Consider the following 11,558-nt stretch of genomic DNA (forward strand, 5'->3'; position numbering starts at 1 on the left):
TGGGTGTGCCATGGGCCCTGACTCAACCCCCAGGTCCACTGGCTGTTTTGCTCAGGTGTGTCAATCACATGCTCTTTGTGAGCGGAACCTTGCGGGTGTCACGGACCCCCCAGTCCTGGGCTGGTTTGGCTCGTTGGAAGTAGGTCGATGTCACTGAAGGCAGAAGAGTAGAAGTCACTCCTGGTGACAGGGGAAGCAACTGTTGAGAGTCAGAGGTAGGAAGAGCAGACGTTCCCCGGGCGCAGCAAAGCCATGTAGGAGGCCGCGGGTGCACGTGTTTCTCTCCGTGAACGCATGTGTGAGCCATGACGGGGGAGCCCCGTGAGTGGTGAGAATCTGGCAGTAGGAGGGACAACCGGACAGAGCGTGCGTCACCAGGCCCCCCTGCCTGGTTTGCACCTGTACTTTCATCAGACTGAAAATAGAATCTGACAATGGCACTGGGAACAGTTTCCCCCAATCCGTTGCTTGTGTGATGTTTTATTGATTATGATGAGGTCTAATTTATTGTTTTTTTTCTTTTATGGCCCATGCTTTGGTATGGCACTAAGAGGTCTTTGCTGGATGGGTCTTGAAGACTCACCTTGAAGACTCTCTCTCCCCGGTTTTGTTCGCCAACCTTCTATTGTTTCAGCACTTTCGTGTGACCACGCGACGATTTTGAGTGAATTTTCCATTAGCTGTTCCATCTGCAGACAGGAGCTGCTCATTGGCTGTGGATCCAGCAGCTGAGCAAGAGGAGAACTTCATTCATCTGCCCCCTGCAGGTGTGCATGGGCAGGTGTGCATGGGCAGAGGAGCCCCCCCAAAGCACACGTGTGCACACACTTCATCCCTGCGTGTAGGAAGGCTACCACCACCAGCAGATACCCCTTTCCGCCTCCCAACCGTGTTCCGGCTGCCCTTCCTGAGAGGCCGAGCTGCTGTGAACTGTTCCTGGTTTGTTTGCCTCCGCAGTCCTGCATTCACAGCTCACAGCCCCATGCTCTGACAGCGAGTGACTGCGTCCCTGCACAAGCCACGCAGAGACTGGACCCCGGTGCACAGCCTCGAAGGAAGTGGTTGGATCAGGTGAGGTCCTAAGGGCAGGGCCCTGGTCAGGTAGGATTGTGCCCTTATGAGAAGTGACACCAGGGATGGCTCCGTCCTTCTGCCTGTGTGCAGAGAAGCAGTCACGTGAGCACACAGGAAAAGGCGGCTGCCTACAGCCTGAGAAGAGCCCTCAGAGGGCACCCTCCCTTGTCAGCACCTTGACCTTGACTTCCAGCTTCCCGAAGTGTGAGAAATAAGTTTCTGCGGTTTAATTTCAGGCCATGCTAGTTTGTGAAGGCATCTGCCGCGGATTAACACAAGCACTGAGTCAAAAATCAAGTGGCCCAAAATCTGATCTCGGCACTCGCTTTACATCTGAAAGTGTCCCTCTCAGTCGGCGTCCAAATACAGCAGCAGGTCAGGCAGGACCGACCAAATCGTTGATATTGACCTGGCACATAACTTTAACTATTTTTGTGCCATTTTAGTGTTATAAATTTGGCTCTGGGAGTTATAATTTTTTAGTATCTTTTGCCATGAAGAAGTACCAGTATTTAGTAAACCAAAAATAGAATTTTTTTTGACTGATGAAATGAAACATTTAGAATACCTTATTTAAAAAGTAAGCGATCAGCCCTGGCTGGTGTGGCTCAGTGGACTGAGCTCTGGTCTTCGAACCAAAGAGTTGCCGGTTTGATTCCTAGTCAGAGCACAAGCCAGGGTTGTGGGCCAGGTCCCCAGTAGGGGATGTGTGAGAGGCAACCACACACTGATGTTTCTCTCCCTCTCTTTCCCCCTCCCTTCCACTCTGATTAAAAATAAATAAATAAAATATTTTTTAAAAAGTAGGAGAAATAGCTGTCGGATACATTCGATAGACTTTAAATAATTACTCGTGTGGGGGATATAAAGGGAGAAAGATTACTTAAATGATTCAAGTTCAAGTTCGAGCTGCTGGGAGGATGATGCCCTCACCTGCCGAGCACAGGGGCCATGGAATGTGTTGTGTGGGAGTTGGAGAGGAGGGGGACATTTGGGAGGGAAATTGCCAGTCAACAGGCAGAGAGGTGGTCCAGAGGCCCACCCATACCTTTAAGGGCAGAGCCGGAGTTTGCCGATGGCAGATCTTACACTGGTTTTTGCAGGGGAAGAAGCCGCAGATGACTGGGCCAGTGCTGGTCCCTGGAGAGAACAGGGACGCAACCCCAAGGCGGAACTTACCTGTGAAAACCTCGACACTTGCTTAAAGGGGGTGCAGAGCCCAAGGCGAGACCCAGAGGCAGGAAGAACCTGACTAGGCTGGCCATCCACTCTCAGTGCCTGGAGGCTGCAGACGCTCGGAGCCTGTGAGTCTCCCAACCACTATTGATGCAAAACGCCACATTGTGCCCTGGGCTGTCAGTCAGGTGACCCTGCTAGCAGCTGTGGGGGTGATGACAGTCACACTGCAGAGGATTGGGGAGGAAATCGTGGTAGCGTCTCTGTGGGCTCCGGCTTGTAGATGTTTGCAGGGACTTTTCTTTTTAAGTTGAGTAGCTGGAGGTGAAAAGGCAGAGATGTCTCTTGGGTTAGAGAATATACAATGTTTTTTAATTTTTGCAGAACTAAGTGGAGCATCACACATTGAATACTGAAGCAAAGAAAAATGCAGGTGTCGAGTTCTCGACACAGCTTCTGATACAAAGTAAGTTGAAAAATATATATCTCTATGCACCTGGAACATTTATAATTTAAAGTCCATAGGATTTTAAAAATCTGTCTTTTTTTCCGTAGGATTTCAGGATGCTTGGATTTCAGTGTTTTCCGTCCAAGCCTTTGCTGATACCACAGACAAGGAATCTCTCTGAAGCATCGTGGAGAAAACCCGTAACAGTGCAGTTATACTCGGAACTGAAATGCGACGGCTATTTTTGGATCCACGTCCTAGTTAATAATCAGCACAGAACTCCAGTTGCGGGAATACAAAGCACAATGCCCGTTTCCTGCGCGATCAGAAGTTCTGCAGCGTGCGAACGTCTGGAAGGGCTGTGCGCACCTGAGTGTCAGGTGGGTCCCGTCCGAACAGACAGGGGACCTGCTGGGCAAGGACAGCTTGATTGCGTTTCTGGGTCTCCTTGGTCCGATCATGCTTCTATGTCCGCAACCGTGAGACACTAGTGAACTGTGTCTGTGACCACGGTGTCAGCGCCTCAGAGATCCATGTGGCCGTCGCTCTTAGAAAGACCGAAAGCCCTTCCTGGGAACAGGCACCACTGGAAGGCAGCTGCCTCTCACCCACAGCACCAGGCATTGTGTGCAGGCCCCGCAGATAACAGGCCTCCACTCCCTCTCTCTTACCAGCACTTCAGCGGCACAAAGCGCTTCTCCTGGGCCACATCACCTGGAAATGAGTAAAACTCCATGCTTATTGTCAACTCGGAGATGCTCTGATCTGGGCAGTGGGATGGCTTCACCGTGGGGCCTCGAGAACGGAATCGTGGGAACTTGAGAGGGCTGGCCACCGTGAACGAAGGTCTCACTGCAGAAACCAGCCAATTACCGAGAAGAGGGTGCGCTTCCGTGACACAAAGGGAGGACCGCGGTGGTGGAGTCGCCGAGGGTAGAGGGAAATCGTTCCAGTCAGCTTCTCTGTAGGTGCAAGGGACACAGCCTGCTCCAAGCTCAGGCCAGCCAGAAAGAACAAGGGCCGTCGGCTCATTTACTGAGGCGCATATACCCCCAAGTTCCATCTGCTTGTCCCTGGGCATTTGGCCACTCTGGCTGTGACTGGCCTCAGGCGTCCACTTCTGGCCCTTTTCTGCCCCTTGCTCTCATGCGGCTGACGTGTCCACCCAGTTGCATCCCTCACAGTCCCTAGGAAGCGAGACCATGCACGCCACACCAAGCCCCCTGTCCCTGTTTTCACCCCGCCCACATCTAACTTGCCATTTCTGCCCGGTTGTACTGCTGACTCCACTCCCTGTCTTGATCCCTGAATTAGCCAGTCATCTCAACTTTTGTTTGTTTGCTCATTTTCTTCCAGTTTTACTGAGGCATGACTGACAGGCAGTGCTGTGAGAGTTTAAGGCATGTGGCAGGACTTCACATATAAGCAAATGATCCCCAGAGAACCTGAGTTGGTGCCCGTCACCTCAAATAGTCACAGAGGCGTCTTCCCCCTGTGATAAGAACTTTCAGAGGCTACCCCGCAGTGAGTTGGAGAGGGCGGCTCAGCCATGTCAGATCTGGTCCCCAAGCTGCCGGACCCGCCCCCACCCACCAACACTAGTTTGTCTCATGGCCGGGAGTTCGCACTTCTGACCCTCCTCACCCCCACCACTAGCAACGCCAATCTGTTCTCTGTTTCTGTGAATTTGATTGTTTAGATTCCAGAGAATTGTGATCACACTGGCATCTGTCTGTCTGTCTAGGACTTACTTCCTTGACGTGATCCCTCCGAAGCATTCTCAGCCTCAGCGTGCCTTCCTCATTTGCGGCTCTGGCCCCCAGTGGCCCGGCACCCTTTACCCCCCAGCCCCCCCTTTATTCCACAGTCTCTCCGTAAAGACCACACACACCAGCACCGTGACATCTTACATTCATGCTCCCAGGCGGACCCACCATTGCCCAGGACCTGGGGTTCCTGGACCTGGTCCCCAGTCTTCCCGAGGGGACTTGGGGGATTCGGAAGCATTCCTAACTCACTAACAACACTTGGGTCTGCCTCCCTCCCCAGCTGCAACCCGCCTGAAACCGCAGGTGGCCGCCAGGTCTATCCAGCTGTCCAGCACCGGGAATCCGTCCCCTGGACGGCATCCGACGAGGACACCCGGGCAGGCCCCACCTGCCCGGCATGGCGTCCAAGAGGGGCGCGCTGCGGGGGCTTCTGTGTGGACGCGGACGCTCGTCAGTGGTGAGACAGACTCCGGGATAAAGGGGTCTCACCAGGTCCCACTTCGGGGACGCAGCAGCCACAATGTTCTGTGACTTTAAGACTCGGAGACACCAGGGGGTTTCCGGAATTTCGGTGGAGACCACAGAACCCGGGAGCTCTGTCAGGCATTCTGTTCAGCCATCAAAGGAAACACGCTTCCTGGTTGTCATGGCAACACCATGGCTCTTCTCCTGTGAAGTCTGCTTCTCTCTTTGAGATGAGAGTGTCTACTTCGCGGCTGCTGGGAGCCTGTACTGTGTTATCAGAATAGGTGGCGCTTTGTCTGCGGCGACAGTGTATGGCCCCCGGTGAAGGCAAAGCACGCCGTCCTGGGCCCCCTCTCAGGGCACCTGTCCCAGCTCCTCTGAAGGTGTCACTCCCTCTTTTCAGAGTGTTTAGGGAGACGCCATTCAAAGCCCCAGGGGTGGAAACGGTCAGCCTTGCTCTCTGACTTTGCAGGACTAGGGATGCAGCTCCGGGCAGGTCAGCCCGCACAGTCGCGGGAGGGAATCTCAGCCTCACAGTCCCTGCGGTAGCTACCTGGATACTGCCGCCTGCTGCGCTCCTCCTGGTTAAACTGCCCCCAGGACTGGATTCCGGGTCCTGCTCCAGGGCTGCTTGGCGCCGGGAAACCTGTCTGGTGCAGCTCGACCTGCCCGGACCCGCGGGTGCTGGCCCGTTCCCCCCTCTGACTGTCTTCTCACCACCCACCCTCCTCCAGCGTCAGGCTCCTGCAGATGGCTCATCCAGGAGAACAAATACACTTGATTCAAAGGCAAACAATAATCAGAGAGGATCTTGCCCTGCCCCCTAATTGCTGAGAATATACAGAAAAAATGGTCAAACGACATAGAAACGACCACCACAAACATGAAACACTTAGAACGTTTCCACGCAGCAAATACAGATGTCATAGCTTTTAACTCACAGGATGGAATGAAGACTGAAATCGGGAAGTCGGAGCTGAAGTCAAATCCACTCCATCGCACGTCACGTTTGCTGTGGGGTCTTCACCACAACGGAGGGATTTCAGCACGCTTCTTTCTTACTGTGCTTTCAGTACTTTGTAAAAATTATTTATGTGTGTATTTATTTACTTACTACCATACCATCTTGACTGGAAATACCCTCTTTTGTTTTTTAAAAGGTTGCATTTCTATTACATGTTTTTCCCTGTCTTTCTTGAGATCTTTACGTGATTTTCATCTTTCAGTCCACCCATCTATTAACGGCATTTGACAATTTTTATTTTTTCCAGATGGTTTTATTCAGTTTGCTAATGTTTTACTATATAAATGGTTTTTTGCTTCAAGTTCTGTTGGAACTGTTTTTAAGTTTCCACACGACACGAGCGTTTGCATTTGCTCTCTGGTTGGAGAGCGTCCTCTGTGCGCTCCTGTTGGGACCCTCTGTCTCTCCAGGGTGTGCCGATGGAAAACACGTTACTGGTATGAGTCTCTCTCCATATCCCTCTTTATTTAGGTATAATTACATGTCGAGATGAATCCTTTCTTTTTCTTTCCTATTTACGGTATCTGTACCAGATGACGGATGTTGGCTAACCCTACTCTGGCAATCATTCCACCGTGTCTGTAAATCAAACCACCGTGCTGTGTACCTTCAACATATGTAGACTTTTAACTAAAAAAATACATAAATTAAGAAAAAAGTTGTGAAAACCTTGCAAGAAGAGATGAAATTTTAACTAAATAGTTAAATGAGTACTGAAAAATCTATAGTCCTGTAACCACAGCAACAATCAAGACACACATCTTCATCCCACGAAGTTCCTTCTCGCATCTTTGCAGGATCCACGGACGTGCATCCTGTCACAGTGGGCGGGTTTGTCTCACAGACTGTCACGTGGATGGAATCCTGCCCATGCATTTTTACGGCCGGTCCCCTCTGTTCAGCATGACGGTTTGCCGACGCTGTCACGAGTGTCACAACAGGGGCATTTCATTGCTGAGTAGCAGTCCATCTCACAGATAACCTCACTGTTTTCATCAGATCACACACTGGTGGACACCAAGACGCTTCCAGCTCCAGGTCACTATGAACAATGAACGTGTCTGGCCCGAATACACACAGTGTGGGCATGGTCTTCACTTTAAACAGGCGATGATGTGTGTGTCTCGCAGTCTCAGCTCTGTCATTTATAATGTGGCATGAACACTGCTGACATCGTTTAATTGCTTTGATAAAATATGGAAAAGCACAAGAAGTTGTGGCAATCGGTCTCCAGGACAAAGGCACTTATCCTCCCATCTGCTGGGGACACTGGCGACCCAGCCCGGCGGGTGATCCCCTGCTCAGGACCTGTCCCCACCCGGGACATGGTGTCCCCAGGTGGGAGCTGCCCCGCTGGAGTCGGCTGTGCCGGTGACTCAGTCCCTGGTGCTGATGTCTGGTCCCCTTCCCTGGCTCAGGGCAACTCCCTGGCCACCCCAGTGGCAGAGTGGCCTTCGTGGGGAGCCGAGGGCCCTGTGGCAGGGGCACCCCCGCTCCGTGGCTCCTCTGCCATCCTGTGTCACCACGCTGCCTCCACGCTGCTTGCTGTGAGGGTGCGCCCCACGCCCCTCCCACGTAGAGCTCTCCCCGCCAAGTCAGGGGCCTGGGGAACCCCACTGAAGTCGGAAGTGTTTAAGTATCAAAGTGTCATGTTATATAAAGTTAGCTTCGCCTCCTGAATGCCCCAGGGGGTCCTCGTACACTGGCCCTACAGGGAGTGAGCAGAGACCAGTGCCGCTGCGGGGGAACCACACTGGGAGCTTGGGGACGGAGGGAGCGTAACTGCGGACGTGAAACCCGAATTTCCATCTGAAACAAGGCAAGGGTCTCAAGAAGCCGGGGAACAATCCCATGCCGCCTCTCAGACACGTGGCTCCCACTCTGGTACCCACTGCCTTGGGGCTCTGGCTCCTTGAAACAAGACTCACATCTTTCAGTCAAATCACGACCCCAGATTTCAACTCACCCTGCGGTTTAGAGCTGGTAGGACTGAGACAGGGCTCTGTGAGTTCCACCATTCAGCAGAGCCTCAGGCCCAGGGGAATACTAGATACCGTCGTTTTTACTTTAAACACCCACCTTGCCACGGCTCCTGGCACAGGTTGGCGTCTGCACAAACGTGCCTGGGCAGGAGCTGTGGGAGGTGGGGTTCGGCGGGAAGGCTGGCAGTCGGCGCATCTGGGACTAATGTGCTATCGGCAGACCCTTGGCTGCTGCGTGACCAATCTGCAATCTGGTTTGAATGCTGAGTGCGACTGTATCGATAAACATGGGCTGCGACGGACGGGAAACGCTGGCCACTGCCCAAGGGCACGCTGGCGTGCAGGGGTCAGAAGGAAGCACTCAGAGTGAGGCAGCCAGAGTGCCCGAGATGCGGGGGGCCAAGCCAACAAAGGTGGGTTTGAACGAAGGAGGACCCAGCGCAAGGTCTCAGGCATCGCCTTTCTTTTCTCCTTTTCTTCACTTCTTTTTCATTCTTACTTTGTTTGAACAGGCAAAGGACATTTGCAAAGTGCATACTTTCCTTCAAGGAGTTTAAATGATCGTCACATGATTGATTTTATAAAATTCAAAACGTTTTGTATAGTTGCTTTAAATAAACACTCAAATCGCTTGGTGGGGGACATTCAAGCATAATTTAATGGTGCTAAATAGGCAAGAGACTAGAAGAGTTATAACATTCCTAACAAACAGAGTTTACACGGTGTGAACTACACACACTTGTTCAGAAAGATCACAAATGCAATGACCCACGAGAATCCCGTGTGAATGGTTGTGAGTGGGAAAGAGGGGAAGAGATCGTGAGGGTGAGAGAGGATGAAAATGAAGTTCCAAACACGGACTTGGCACAAAGCGGTGACCAGAGTGTCAGGAGCCCAACCCTGCACCTGAAAATACTGAGAAAAAACAAAGCCGAAAGGAGACACAAGGTCAATGTCAGACACACTCTCTAGGAGTCCCATTCCATAGTTCTGTGTCACAGAGACCCATTTCCAAGGAGGAAGGGACCCCCTGGTATGGATGACCAAAAAACCCCAAAACAAACAAAAAATCCATGGGCTCCAAGGCACCAATAAACCACCGGGGCACAAGGAGGGCCCTCCTGCTGAGGAAACACGGATACTGTGTTTCCGTGAAATGTAAAATGAGACGGCTGTAGTGACCTCCTGGTTCTCAGGCCTTTTCTTTGACGAGACAGACACATGTCCCTTCATGGCTCGTCCCTGCAGTGACGCAGGGACAGGGGACACGGCCTCGCACTGCAATCTGCTCGGGGGCCCCACACGGCGGCAGGTCTGAGCACAGACCCGAGTGCCAGGCACAGCTCTCGGGGGGTCCCTGCCAGCGGTCTCTTCTGCCCCCCAGCATGGGAGGCCGTGAGCACAGTTAGCGGGTGGGAAAGACCCCAACCCCAGAGCTGCTCATTGTCTCCTTTGTACAGCTTCCCTGGGGTATAATTCACACACCGTAAAGCACATCCGCGCAAGGTGTGGGGTTCAGTGGCTTTCAGTTAGAGTCACGTGTCTTGCGACATCCCCACAAGGCCATGGTAGGGCTCTCATCCCTCAGAGAGAACCCCCCTTGCTGTCAGTCATTCTCCTTTCCTGCTCCCCCCACCCCCCCCCCCGCCACCAGCCCCAGGCAACCGGCAAACGCCCTTTGCCTCCCTGTGGGTTTGCCGCCGGTCCGCACCCGCAGAACACCACAATCTAGGGTCTCTGGGATGACTTCTTTCTTTAGCACAATCTTCTCAAGGTTAACTGGTAGTGTCTATTCTTAGTAAGTAGCTTCATCATAAGACAGATTGCATTTCTCTCATAATTGCTGACCTACTTTGTGCTTCGTAGTTTGCTCTACTTTTTAAAGAGTTTTTATTACCTTTGCCTCTTTGAAAAGAGAAAATAGTAGCAAGGTCAGGGCAAATGACCTGCCCGGGCTTACGAGACTCCAGTGGGTCTGTCAGTGCGTGGGTGTTGCCACACGGCAGAGGGGAGAAATTCAAATCTCTTGTAGGTCACGTGGCACGGACCGGAGACTGGCTGTGCTGTTTCCTGGCTCACCAACACTTCCTCTTTTCCTGTCTGTAGGGTATTACCAAATACAGAGCTACTTTGTCCATCATGACAAGGATTTCCTTCCACTTCACGTGCCTCCTAATGTTTCCTAAGACATGTTATAAATAGAGGCAGAAGAAACAATGCATTATTCAAATATGCATGTGAATAAAACAAGTTCGAGTCCCACTCACGTGCTGGGCATTTGCTACATGGCTTGGACGTCAACCCTTTCTCCACTTACCTTGCCCTCCCAATAAATTCAGCCGTTCAAAATGACCAAAATTCTTTGCTTTCTGGTTACTCCGAATCCAACTGACCCTGGCCAATGTCATTGCTTGTCAGCCAGCGCGAGTGCAGAGGTGGAGGGAAGCAGGGAGGAAGGAAGGCAGGATTCGTGCGAAGCCATCACGCCAGTGAACGACGGGGACTGGTGATCTCTCATAGCGGCGTCCTCATTGAGGGGAACAAGTCTCGCCTTCCCGTTTTACTTGCATGTATGGAGATGCTCTTAAGTGAATTCTTCTCTCTTTTTTCTGGGGAAGTGTGAAGCAAGGTAAATACTAAATATGCAGCAGTCTGGTAAAGTACACGCTTGCAAACCACAAACTTGTATTTTCATAGCTGACTCATCCAGGGCCTCCAACATTCAACATTCCCCAGCTCCCCAGGCGCTCTGAGACATCTCCGTTTCCCAAGGGGCCCTTGGTGCCAACTAGAAGCCCCCACTTTGGTCACTCACCGCTCCCCCAGGAGATTCAGAGGGTTGCAGGGGCTCGCTACAAACCCCTCGACGGAGGTGGGACCGGTCTCTGTGCTGAACTGCTGTGAGCAACACAAGGCCTGCGCTGTGCTCCCAAAGCCGGTGCTGGCCGTGCGGTCGCTTCTGAGTGTGGGTGTCCAAAGCTCTACGTGTGTGCGCGCGCATGCACACACACACACACACCCCAACACTATGCCTATTGTACTAACAGCCCAAATGGCCAACTAGAATGACTAGATGCAGAGCCAGGGGCATCCTCTAGCCTTCGTACCTGTGATGCTCATCGTGAAGCTGGTGGCCGATGATAATCACACCCGGAGCCAGGACAGATGTGAAGGGACCATCCACCCGGCTCTGCTGGGGGCCTGTGTGTGGGCGAGAGCGTGAGTGTCCACTCCACCTCCATCTCCACGCGCTGCCTCCACGGCTTGTAGGCTGTGCCCGTGGTTAGCCCCCGATGCCCAAGGGTGTTGGAGACCCAAGAAGAAAAGAAGTGTTTTAGTCACGTGTCATCCTTGCGTAGGGGCCGTGCCAGTCTCTCTGTGTCGTTCCAATCTTAGCACGTGTGCCACCGACGCGAGCACAAGAAGGAAAGTGTTTTAGATGATGTGTGGCGATGAGACTGTTTCTGGACATAACTGGCTCTGAAAACTCATCTTATTTCTGTCATTATAATTTACAGTTATGAGGGTTTTCTTAGTCAATTGACTCAAATACTCAATAAATATTGTTAAGAGAAAAAAGGGTTGAAAATATGCATAACTTCCTCCTATTCGTTAAAAAA

The 11,558-nt window shown here is 52.1% G+C and overlaps 1 non-coding gene across 1 annotated transcript; it reads right to left on the reverse strand.

Moving 5' to 3' along the window:
• Positions 1-11,254: 11,254 nt before the first annotated feature.
• On the reverse strand, positions 11,255-11,358 carry LOC118989009 (U6 spliceosomal RNA). Its single transcript, XR_005066910.1, has one exon. It is a non-coding gene; the product is annotated as a U6 spliceosomal RNA (small nuclear RNA).
• Positions 11,359-11,558: the final 200 nt, after the last annotated feature.

This window comes from Sturnira hondurensis, unplaced genomic scaffold (genome assembly GCF_014824575.4).
Source record: "Sturnira hondurensis isolate 20B ecotype Veracruz unplaced genomic scaffold, ASM1482457v3 Scaffold0006413, whole genome shotgun sequence".
NCBI lineage: Eukaryota > Metazoa > Chordata > Mammalia > Chiroptera > Phyllostomidae > Sturnira > Sturnira hondurensis.